Source organism: Centruroides sculpturatus, unplaced genomic scaffold (genome assembly GCF_000671375.1).
Source record: "Centruroides sculpturatus isolate CEXI.00-Female unplaced genomic scaffold, Cexi_2.0 scaffold304, whole genome shotgun sequence".
NCBI lineage: Eukaryota > Metazoa > Arthropoda > Arachnida > Scorpiones > Buthidae > Centruroides > Centruroides sculpturatus.
Window position 1 is genome coordinate 593776 of NW_019384662.1, and position 10681 is coordinate 604456.

A 10681-nucleotide genomic window follows, 5' to 3' on the forward strand; every position below is an offset into this window, starting at 1 on the left:
CACACGGTATGTAAGCATTTAACACGCGCGAAGTATGCAGTTTAATACGAATAAGCTTATTAATACAGTACAATAGAAATGTGCTTAACACTATAGCGTTGTCGAATTAAATAAATATTTACACGTTTTTTTTTTTCTCTCTCTCTCTCCGCAGCCCTTGGAAACGTGGCCGAGGACTCGTCTCTGAAATCATCTAAAGCCAAAAACACAAGTTACTAATTCAGATGTGATCTGTATCGCCGAACTAACTTATTTATTACTGTCTTCTGATCCGAAAACAAAACGGTGATACCAACGTGTCGACTCTGCTGCACGATGGCCACGGTGTGATATAGACTCCTATCGGTTGTCCATTTTATTGTTATATCTGCATGTGGATATATTCAACGTTCATAAAAAGTAATCACAACTTCAAATCACCGGGTTTTACCATACAAAACTGGAGATACCACGTGAAAGAATCGAGAAGATGGACGAGGTCGCTTGCTCAATATGCCGAAATATTTTGGAGCGTTCTGCTCACGTCTCAATAATAGTAATACTTTATGTGGTGGCTTGCTTTTTATTGGTGCTCCGTGTGTTGTCTCTTCTTTTTTCGGAAATAGTTGGAACGTATATATATATATATATATATATACCCAAAGAAGGTGTGTGTGGCAGAGAATAACGAGTGAACTGTAGATAAACAGGAGCCCAAGGCTCCGATGATGGAAGAGACGGTTTTCAAATAAGACAGAAAACTGTTTTCAAGGCATTGTTTAAAACATATGCTTTTTGTATTTGTACACAAAATTGTGGTTCTCAACTCGGACAGATCACTTAATGATTCACAAATGACAGTGCCATGGCTGTAAGTCAAATCGATTTTTAAAAAACCCTCGAGGTTGTCAGTAGTAATGTATTGGTAATTTGTGATGTACAGAAACTTACTTGTGTGTAAACGTGTTTATGTACTCGTATCAGATTTTCAGGCTGTTAAATGCCAAAAACTCCAAAGAGATTAGTATCCCCAAGTGTAGTTCCTATGATTTCTTGTACAGTACGTTTGGCAGCATGTGTCGATTGATAGAAGGAAAACCAGTGGGATCTCAGACTATGTAGAAGCTACCAACTGTGATGACGAGACAAATCATGGTGCTGGTATCTGTTTTCGCTAAGTATTTACGTGTCTCATAATTCATGTGATATGCCAAGCATTCATCTAGAACAGCAGTTGATTTCAAAGAACAGTTTCTCACTTTCCAAAAAATGATCTGGCCATTAGAAATACAAACATACAATGTATTCACTTTTACAGTGTTTTTGAAAGCTTATTTGCAGAGGAATCTTTAACGGAACATTTTACATCTTCTATAGAACATGATTTGACTATTTAGTTTCTAAAGCCATACCGTTAGATGAAATTTTCATAGTTTTTCATCCATGTATTTGCACGTATGGTAATCGTGAGTTGTGAATCTATTTTTTGAATTTTCACTTGCACATTTGTAGCTGTGATCTAATAAAACACCATTCCAATTTAACCTCTCGTCTTTTTCTTCTTTATACCTTTATACACAAACATGCAGATTTTTCTCGTGGGTGGGTTAACCCGGATACGTCTGCCCTGTTGTAAGCCCGGCCGATTCCATGATGGACAAGAAAATTTTAACTCCTCGGACAAAAGGTATATTATTCTGTTACAGTACAATACCTGGTCCAAACAGGCCTAATAAAGATTTAAGGCTAAATTGGTTAACCCTGTTAAACATTTATCCTCACCGCAGAAATTAATTTTGATCGTATTGCAAGTATAGCTAGGCACGAGTGAAGTAAAGGTGTATTCGGTACTGTGTGGGGGGTGGGTCAAAGAAACACCGAAACGTTCTGTAAATGCCGTATTGAAATAAATCTTTTCATTCTCTCAAATTACCAATGTTATAGCTGTGTTGCTCTAAGCAAAAAAATTCGAAAAACTTCGCCTTGTGGGCACTAAGAGGGCCTTTTCAGTAAGCCCATTAATGAGTTTGGACAGGCCCACAATGGAGAGACAGTTAGTGAGGATGGACAACCACTAGAAATTCCTGTGGTTTATTCGATCCATAACCTTTAATAACCCCCGTGCTTTTTGTCAAAACCTCTTGAAATTTAAAGGAAGGTTTATGTATTAAATTTTGGTGGTTAAAGGTCAAAGGATGAGGAGATAAAGGGGATCGTGTGTTGTATCTCCGGTGTGCTCAGACTTAATGATTTAACTCGTTATTATCATTTACAAATTTTAATAAAACCCATCCCTACCCTCAAAATTAAGCTTTTTGCCATTTTATAACAGTTTAAAATATAAGTTTTTTTTTAATAAAATATCATAACAGATGGCGCCACCAAATGTCGCCGGAAAAGTTAAGCGACTCGTTACTAAAAATTAGAAAATAAAGTTAGGATTTAAAATTTATTTAAATAATTGAATATATTTTAGATGAAAATTTTGATTATTTTCATAGATCATTGATGAAATTCAATAAAATAAGTAAATAAATCTGGAGATTATAGACCAATTTCCCTGTTANATCCCACCCAAGGGAAAAAGGTTGGAAAGGAAAGTTCTAGAAAAGTAAGAAATAAAGGAACAAAGAAACTTAAAACTAACTAAAATTAATATTTTATACAATTTTATGGCCGACGGCCACAGTGACTTTAGGAATACAAGAGATAATTTTACTACCTACAGTAAAAAAAATGGTAAAAAATTACGGGATACTTTCTACATAATTATAGGCAAGGGTGTAACTATAGTACAGATGGCTCTAGTAAATTGTGAGGTGGTCTTACCAATCAGGGTCACATACAACAGAAAAAGAGGGTCTGAGGCTAGCAATGGAGCTTCGAATTTTGGGCCCCAATGCAAATATGGCAATAAAGGGACTTCCTGTAAACTTTAGCCTCTTCAAGGGCCCTTTTTAACACTGATATTATTCATTTCCAATATTTTGTACTTTAATGTATAATTTATATACTATGTTCCAGCTTTTTGCAGCCTCCTCAACAAAATGAGCCCTTAGTCTACATAGGTTCCTATGCAGTTGCATAGTCTGCGCAAAAATATCAAATAAATTATCAGTAATTGAGTATTATTAGTTGTTCATTAGCTAACTACTCAATACATGTTACCTCCTAACATATAATGTATACTGAGGACATGAATATGGATATCATTACTCTAAAGTTTCTTAAAATCTTTTCGGCTACTTGAAATATCCTGTTTATTTACTGAGATACCAAACTTTCTTTTAATTACATATACCCAACAATTCTGTTTTGATAATTAAAAATGACTTCCGATCACCTCCTTCATCTTTGACATCACCCTTTGTCTTATGGGCAGATACATTTCCTGTTGTCACCCTCTCGTTTGATCTGGTTTTGGAACTGGTCACAATCATCAGACACTTAGTAGGATTAGGTAAACAGTGCCTGGCAATTCTGTGTCATCTCCAACTGTAATATCGTCTGGATGTCTTATTACTTAATTTGGATGGTCTGATAAGGATTTGTGTGTTCAACGAAGGATAGTCACTGCCCTATTTGTCTACTTAAATGTAATATTAAAAAATTCTGCAACTTGTTAACTTTCTATAATCCAGTTGCAATGACAACACCACCACGCCAGGTGTGTAATCCTGTGTCTACCGGTTAATGGAACCCCGGTTGCTGGTTGGCAGCTCGACTTCTTGCAATCTGTTACAAATGGTTTGGGTGAACAGATGCACCCACTGACAGTGACAGGCAGCTTTGGATGTCACATGCCATGGCAAGTGAGTCCAATGGACTGTTTGGTGAATCTGTTGAGTGCTGGTGTGAGCCACTACCTCTTTGGCGTGGCGCAGACATTCCTGCATCCATCGTGTCACGTATCACTGGATGGTACTCACATCGTACCCAACACACGGTAACGGCTCATCAACAAACTGAGGTCATGCAGTTCTAGGATATAATCTTGTTCTCCAGCTGTTAACTGGTGCTATTCAGCTCACCGTGGTCTCCAAAGCATTTTCTAAACTGCTTCAAAAATTTGGCTGCCACAAACTGTCGCTGATAACATTTGTGGCCCGAGCCAACTGCTGGTCTTTATAGCCCGAAACTGGCTACCACATGACCCAATGCATATTTAAAACTTCCATTTGTAAATTCAGTACAATGCAATATCCCATAGTCAATTTGTGGCTGCCATGCAGCATCCATTCTGCTATAGACAATGTTACTTAAGCATTAATTATTACATTTAAATTAATATGCCACAGCAATTGATGCAGCTGTTGTGTGCACTAAAAATATATTCGCCGTTCTACAGAATTTCACTCATCTGAACCAGACTTAAGGACAAAAGTAATATGCTATTATTGAATGTATTTTTTGTTAATATATCTTCTATTAAATGTTTATCTAAAGCTGTGTTCGGTATGTTATATAACAAGCTATTTTGATGATGTCATTAATATTTATATTCATTTTAATTATGCCAGTTTATCAAAGAATACTCCCCCCAGAAGTTCAAATAAAACATATAAAAATATTGGATTCAAAATGGAAAGACAAAGCCGAATTCCTCGGTACTTTCGGGTCTCAATTTCTAGATGATGATAAAACATTAAGACATAACCTATGTAAAAATTTAATCACAATCAAAGCAGTTTTAACTCCCGAAGATAATCCGGAGACCAAAAAATAATAGGGAATTGTGTTTTTTGTTCTATTTTGACTCCAATAAACTAAAGTTCTGAGCATAAAGTATTAGAATGTGCTATTAACGGAAAAGAAAATGGTCTTACAAAACTAGATTGATATTCTTTATCATATCTCTCAATCATAGTTTTGCTCCTCTTTATTTCATGTATAATTTAAAAAGATAAAACTATTATACAAGGTGTTACCATATTCAATAGTTTGGAAAAAAATTCTATAGAATCATTACAATATGCAAATATATTGTTACCGTAGGAATATAAAAAGAAAATGTAACCGAATAAATACGAAAAAGTCCATTCTTCTACTGCTAATGTTATATGTTATTTTCAAATACATAGGATATCCCAAAAGTTGGTTAACTGAGATGTTTTTAAAACTATTTTAAGAACAGTTAAAACTGAATTTTATTTTTCTCTAAATAAGAAAGCCTTTTTAATCATACCTATCAAAAGACGGCCAAGTGGCGAGAGCCTGGATCCGACATCTCCCAGATAATCGTCCCCGAAAAATTTCTATGGGTGTTTCGACTACTCCGTGACCTGGCTACGGAGCCGTCTAATTAAAACCGGTCTGGTATAGCCGCGCGTCATTAATCACTATTGTAAATTTAGTTATTTCCAACGAAACAATGTACAAACAGCATGCGGCTGTTCTAAATTAGTTTTAACTGTTCTTAAAATCTTACAATGTATTTTTATTTTAATTACTTTTTGTCTAATTGTAGAGAATTTCGTGACTTAAATTTTAAAATTCCTCTATTAAATCTTTTAGAATAATTTATTTGAAAATTTCCATATAATCCTGAAAATGTTATGCACAGTATATTAAAAAGCATTAACTCATAGAAATGAGAATGTAACAATTAATGATACTATATTATATACTTCCAAACTGATTGGAAATATTGAAAATACAATATAAATTTCATTAATTAATTAATTTTACAGTTATTAAATACCTTAATTATCCAGTAAAGTTTTGACCATGCATTTCCAACTTTCAATATACAAAGAACAGTTGTAAAGCACAGTACTTTTTTTCCTTAACATGTAAAAATACTCTTCATACTTGTTATAATTTTAATCTCGCAGGGACCGGAATTATTGAATTCGAAATGAGCTGGCGTACCAATTAAATAAATAATCCTGTTTGATGATAGTTTGTATGTTAACTAACTCTTGCCAAGGTTACATTTGTTTTTCCTGCTATTTTGTTTGTACAGTTTATCAACTCCCAATGTTTTATGCTTGGTTTAAGTCGAATTATCAAGGGGAATAATAATAATTGTTGTTATTGGTTGCGATGGAGAAATCCAGTAATTTAAAAAAGGATATTGTATTTAAAACATTCAATTTTAATGTAGACCTTGTCTTACTTCTCGTAACCAGTAGTCGGACGAGGCCCTTAAGAAGGCCAAGCCGCGGACGGTCGTGCCCACCATTTAACGAGGCCCCGCGGGTTAGGGCCTTATTCGGTTGGATTTTGAGATATGGTTAAAAGATTCGAGCATGTTCATGCGTTCATTCATTAACACTTATCGTCACAACACGCACGCGCGTGTTTGTGTGTGTGTATCTAGGGTGGCCCAAAAATCAGTTAACCGTACGTTGGGAGTGCGCACTCTCCGGTATACTTGTGAATATGATTTATAAATTACAATTGGCTAAAGTCAGCAACTTAGACTATACAATGGTTAACTGACTTTTAGGCCGTCCTGTATATATATACATATATACTGTATTTGTAAAATAATAAGTTATGCTTCTGCAAACGAATTGGAATATTTAGAAGTTTCTTATTTATACATATATATGTAATTCTTTTTTCTAGATGATGAACTAACGGCAGCAGGAGGACCAGGCCCAATGGATGTGCTGCAAACGAGGTAAATATTTACAGATAATTTACTAGGCCACAAATAAATTTTACTAAATCACAAATAAATCCTAGACATATATATATATTATATATTATAAGAATCAGATACTGTGTCACGGATATTTTATTACCTAGATAAATTATGAATCAGTAAAATAGCGAATTAAATCGATATTTTCCTTAAAACCTACGGGATTATATCTGTACCTTTATAAAAAAAACTACTAAGTATTTCGACTTTTGGTCCATCTTGTATAATTATAATTGCCATTCCTTAGCACTACTTCCTTTATAATTCCACAGTTACTAGTAGACTCTGGAAGAACAGTAAAGGTAATTTTATACCCGAACAGGCGCTCCTTTTTCATTTATATCTGTACCCGGTTTAAGGAACGTATCGCTTTTTGCTACCAAAGTTACTAATACAATTCTAATTTCAAATCATCCGATAGAGTGTAATACTGTTATACCACACCAATAGACTCTTCCGTAAGGGAAATGGTAAAAGGAAAGGGGAGAAACAATACTTTAGGGAATGCTTTCCCACGTGACAATGGCCAGACCCATTCTATGGCTTTTATTATTACTACTATTTCAAATACAGTGCTCTCTCTCGATAATTCGAACCAATTATTATACGAAGTCGTTCAGATTAACGGAGTCAGACGTGAAGAAAAGGGACTAAAGGGACTTGCGATTACGCGGAGTTCGAATTAGCCAGTGTGTTCCGTACTCGATTAGTGTATTAATTACAGTGGTATTATTAAATTAGTAAGTCATTATAGCTATCTCGCGTCGTATTTATAAGATAAAATATATATATATATATATTTCTATAGCCATTTTTCTTTTTTAAACAATGCTAACAATTTTACAGCTGTGCCATCCCAATCTCTCCTCGAAATACACCCGTTTGGACAGCAACTTGGGACACAACCAGTAGACACGCAGCCTCGCATCATTAAAAGTAATTTCGTTTTTAATGTTCACCATTTATTTTAATAAAATTAAATTTTTATTAATATAAAACTGTAATAGTAATTCGTTATATACATCATTAGGTATACTAAAATATTGTAAATTGGACTACGAGGACCTTGAAACGTCTAGAAATGCAAAAAAAATTAGGGTTTTTTCTGTATGTTAATGTGTGAGGGGACACGATTTTCTTCACCCTGTTTGAAGCTCGGATACGTCAGACCTCATTTCTCACCATCCGGCTGTCTACATTGCTGGCCTGGCCGAACCCACGATGGGTATAATAAAATAGGCCCTCTTAATGGCCAAAGGGTCGGAGAGTTAAAGTTTCTCTCTTCATTTTTTAACCCTCCACTCCGTGGCCGCTAAGAGGGCCTTTTAGCAAGCTCATTATAGGTTCGCTCAGGCCCACAATGGGGCGATCGTGTGGTGAGGGACCGACCACCCCGAAAAATGGAGTCTCACGGGATGATAGGTCGCCACTTCAAAGTGTGTGAAGTTTAAAGTAAAAAGAATTTCTGGCATTTTAGAATAATGTTAGGCATCGTGTCATTCAATAAAATAATCAAATTACTCTGAAAATACCTCTGATTATTTCAGAAATTTTCGACAAAAAAAGGAGTTAAACTTCAAACAGGGTGAATAAAACAGTGCCCTACACACATATCCATACACAAACATACATATATAGGGGAACAAAACCCGAATTTTTTGCATTTCTCGACATTTCGAGGTGTCCCGAGCACACGGTATGTAAGCATTTAACACGCGCGAAGTATGCAGTTTAATACGAATAAGCTTATTAATACAGTACAATAGAAATGTGCTTAACACTATAGCGTTGTCGAATTAAATAAATATTTACACGTTTTTTTTTTTCTCTCTCTCTCTCCGCAGCCCTTGGAAACGTGGCCGAGGACTCGTCTCTGAAATCATCTAAAGCCAAAAACACAAGTTACTAATTCAGATGTGATCTGTATCGCCGAACTAACTTATTTATTACTGTCTTCTGATCCGAAAACAAAACGGTGATACCAACGTGTCGACTCTGCTGCACGATGGCCACGGTGTGATATAGACTCCTATCGGTTGTCCATTTTATTGTTATATCTGCATGTGGATATATTCAACGTTCATAAAAAGTAATCACAACTTCAAATCACCGGGTTTTACCATACAAAACTGGAGATACCACGTGAAAGAATCGAGAAGATGGACGAGGTCGCTTGCTCAATATGCCGAAATATTTTGGAGCGTTCTGCTCACGTCTCAATAATAGTAATACTTTATGTGGTGGCTTGCTTTTTATTGGTGCTCCGTGTGTTGTCTCTTCTTTTTTCGGAAATAGTTGGAACGTATATATATATATATATATACCCAAAGAAGGTGTGTGTGGCAGAGAATAACGAGTGAACTGTAGATAAACAGGAGCCCAAGGCTCCGATGATGGAAGAGACGGTTTTCAAATAAGACAGAAAACTGTTTTCAAGGCATTGTTTAAAACATATGCTTTTTGTATTTGTACACAAAATTGTGGTTCTCAACTCGGACAGATCACTTAATGATTCACAAATGACAGTGCCATGGCTGTAAGTCAAATCGATTTTTAAAAAACCCTCGAGGTTGTCAGTAGTAATGTATTGGTAATTTGTGATGTACAGAAACTTACTTGTGTGTAAACGTGTTTATGTACTCGTATCAGATTTTCAGGCTGTTAAATGCCAAAAACTCCAAAGAGATTAGTATCCCCAAGTGTAGTTCCTATGATTTCTTGTACAGTACGTTTGGCAGCATGTGTCGATTGATAGAAGGAAAACCAGTGGGATCTCAGACTATGTAGAAGCTACCAACTGTGATGACGAGACAAATCATGGTGCTGGTATCTGTTTTCGCTAAGTATTTACGTGTCTCATAATTCATGTGATATGCCAAGCATTCATCTAGAACAGCAGTTGATTTCAAAGAACAGTTTCTCACTTTCCAAAAAATGATCTGGCCATTAGAAATACAAACATACAATGTATTCACTTTTACAGTGTTTTTGAAAGCTTATTTGCAGAGGAATCTTTAACGGAACATTTTACATCTTCTATAGAACATGATTTGACTATTTAGTTTCTAAAGCCATACCGTTAGATGAAATTTTCATAGTTTTTCATCCATGTATTTGCACGTATGGTAATCGTGAGTTGTGAATCTATTTTTTGAATTTTCACTTGCACATTTGTAGCTGTGATCTAATAAAACACCATTCCAATTTAACCTCTCGTCTTTTTCTTCTTTATACCTTTATACACAAACATGCAGATTTTTCTCGTGGGTGGGTTAACCCGGATACGTCTGCCCTGTTGTAAGCCCGGCCGATTCCATGATGGACAAGAAAATTTTAACTCCTCGGACAAAAGGTATATTATTCTGTTACAGTACAATACCTGGTCCAAACAGGCCTAATAAAGATTTAAGGCTAAATTGGTTAACCCTGTTAAACATTTATCCTCACCGCAGAAATTAATTTTGATCGTATTGCAAGTATAGCTAGGCACGAGTGAAGTAAAGGTGTATTCGGTACTGTGTGGGGGGTGGGTCAAAGAAACACCGAAACGTTCTGTAAATGCCGTATTGAAATAAATCTTTTCATTCTCTCAAATTACCAATGTTATAGCTGTGTTGCTCTAAGCAAAAAAATTCGAAAAACTTCGCCTTGTGGGCACTAAGAGGGCCTTTTCAGTAAGCCCATTAATGAGTTTGGACAGGCCCACAATGGAGAGACAGTTAGTGAGGATGGACAACCACTAGAAATTCCTGTGGTTTATTCGATCCATAACCTTTAATAACCCCCGTGCTTTTTGTCAAAACCTCTTGAAATTTAAAGGAAGGTTTATGTATTAAATTTTGGTGGTTAAAGGTCAAAGGATGAGGAGATAAAGGGGATCGTGTGTTGTATCTCCGGTGTGCTCAGACTTAATGATTTAACTCGTTATTATCATTTACAAATTTTAATAAAACCCATCCCTACCCTCAAAATTAAGCTTTTTGCCATTTTATAACAGTTTAAAATATAAGTTTTTTTTTAATAAAATATCATAACAGATGGCGCCACCAA

General features: G+C 35.5%; 1 protein-coding gene and 1 long non-coding RNA gene across 2 annotated transcripts in view; both read left to right on the forward strand.

The window, feature by feature from the left end:
• Window positions 1–1523, forward strand: part of LOC111626596 (chromodomain-helicase-DNA-binding protein Mi-2 homolog) — a 176066-nt gene extending 174543 nt beyond the window's left edge. Inside the window, exon 38 of the mRNA XM_023370031.1 lies at window positions 155–1523. The gene's annotated coding sequence lies outside the window, so the exon portion shown is untranslated. The remainder of the gene's footprint in view (window positions 1–154) is intronic.
• A 4895-nt stretch (window positions 1524–6418) lies between these two features.
• Window positions 6419–9840, forward strand: LOC111626584. Its single transcript, XR_002756900.1, has 3 exons — window positions 6419–6607; window positions 7478–7567; window positions 8476–9840. It is a non-coding gene; the product is annotated as an uncharacterized LOC111626584 (long non-coding RNA).
• The last annotated feature ends 841 nt before the right edge of the window (window positions 9841–10681 follow it).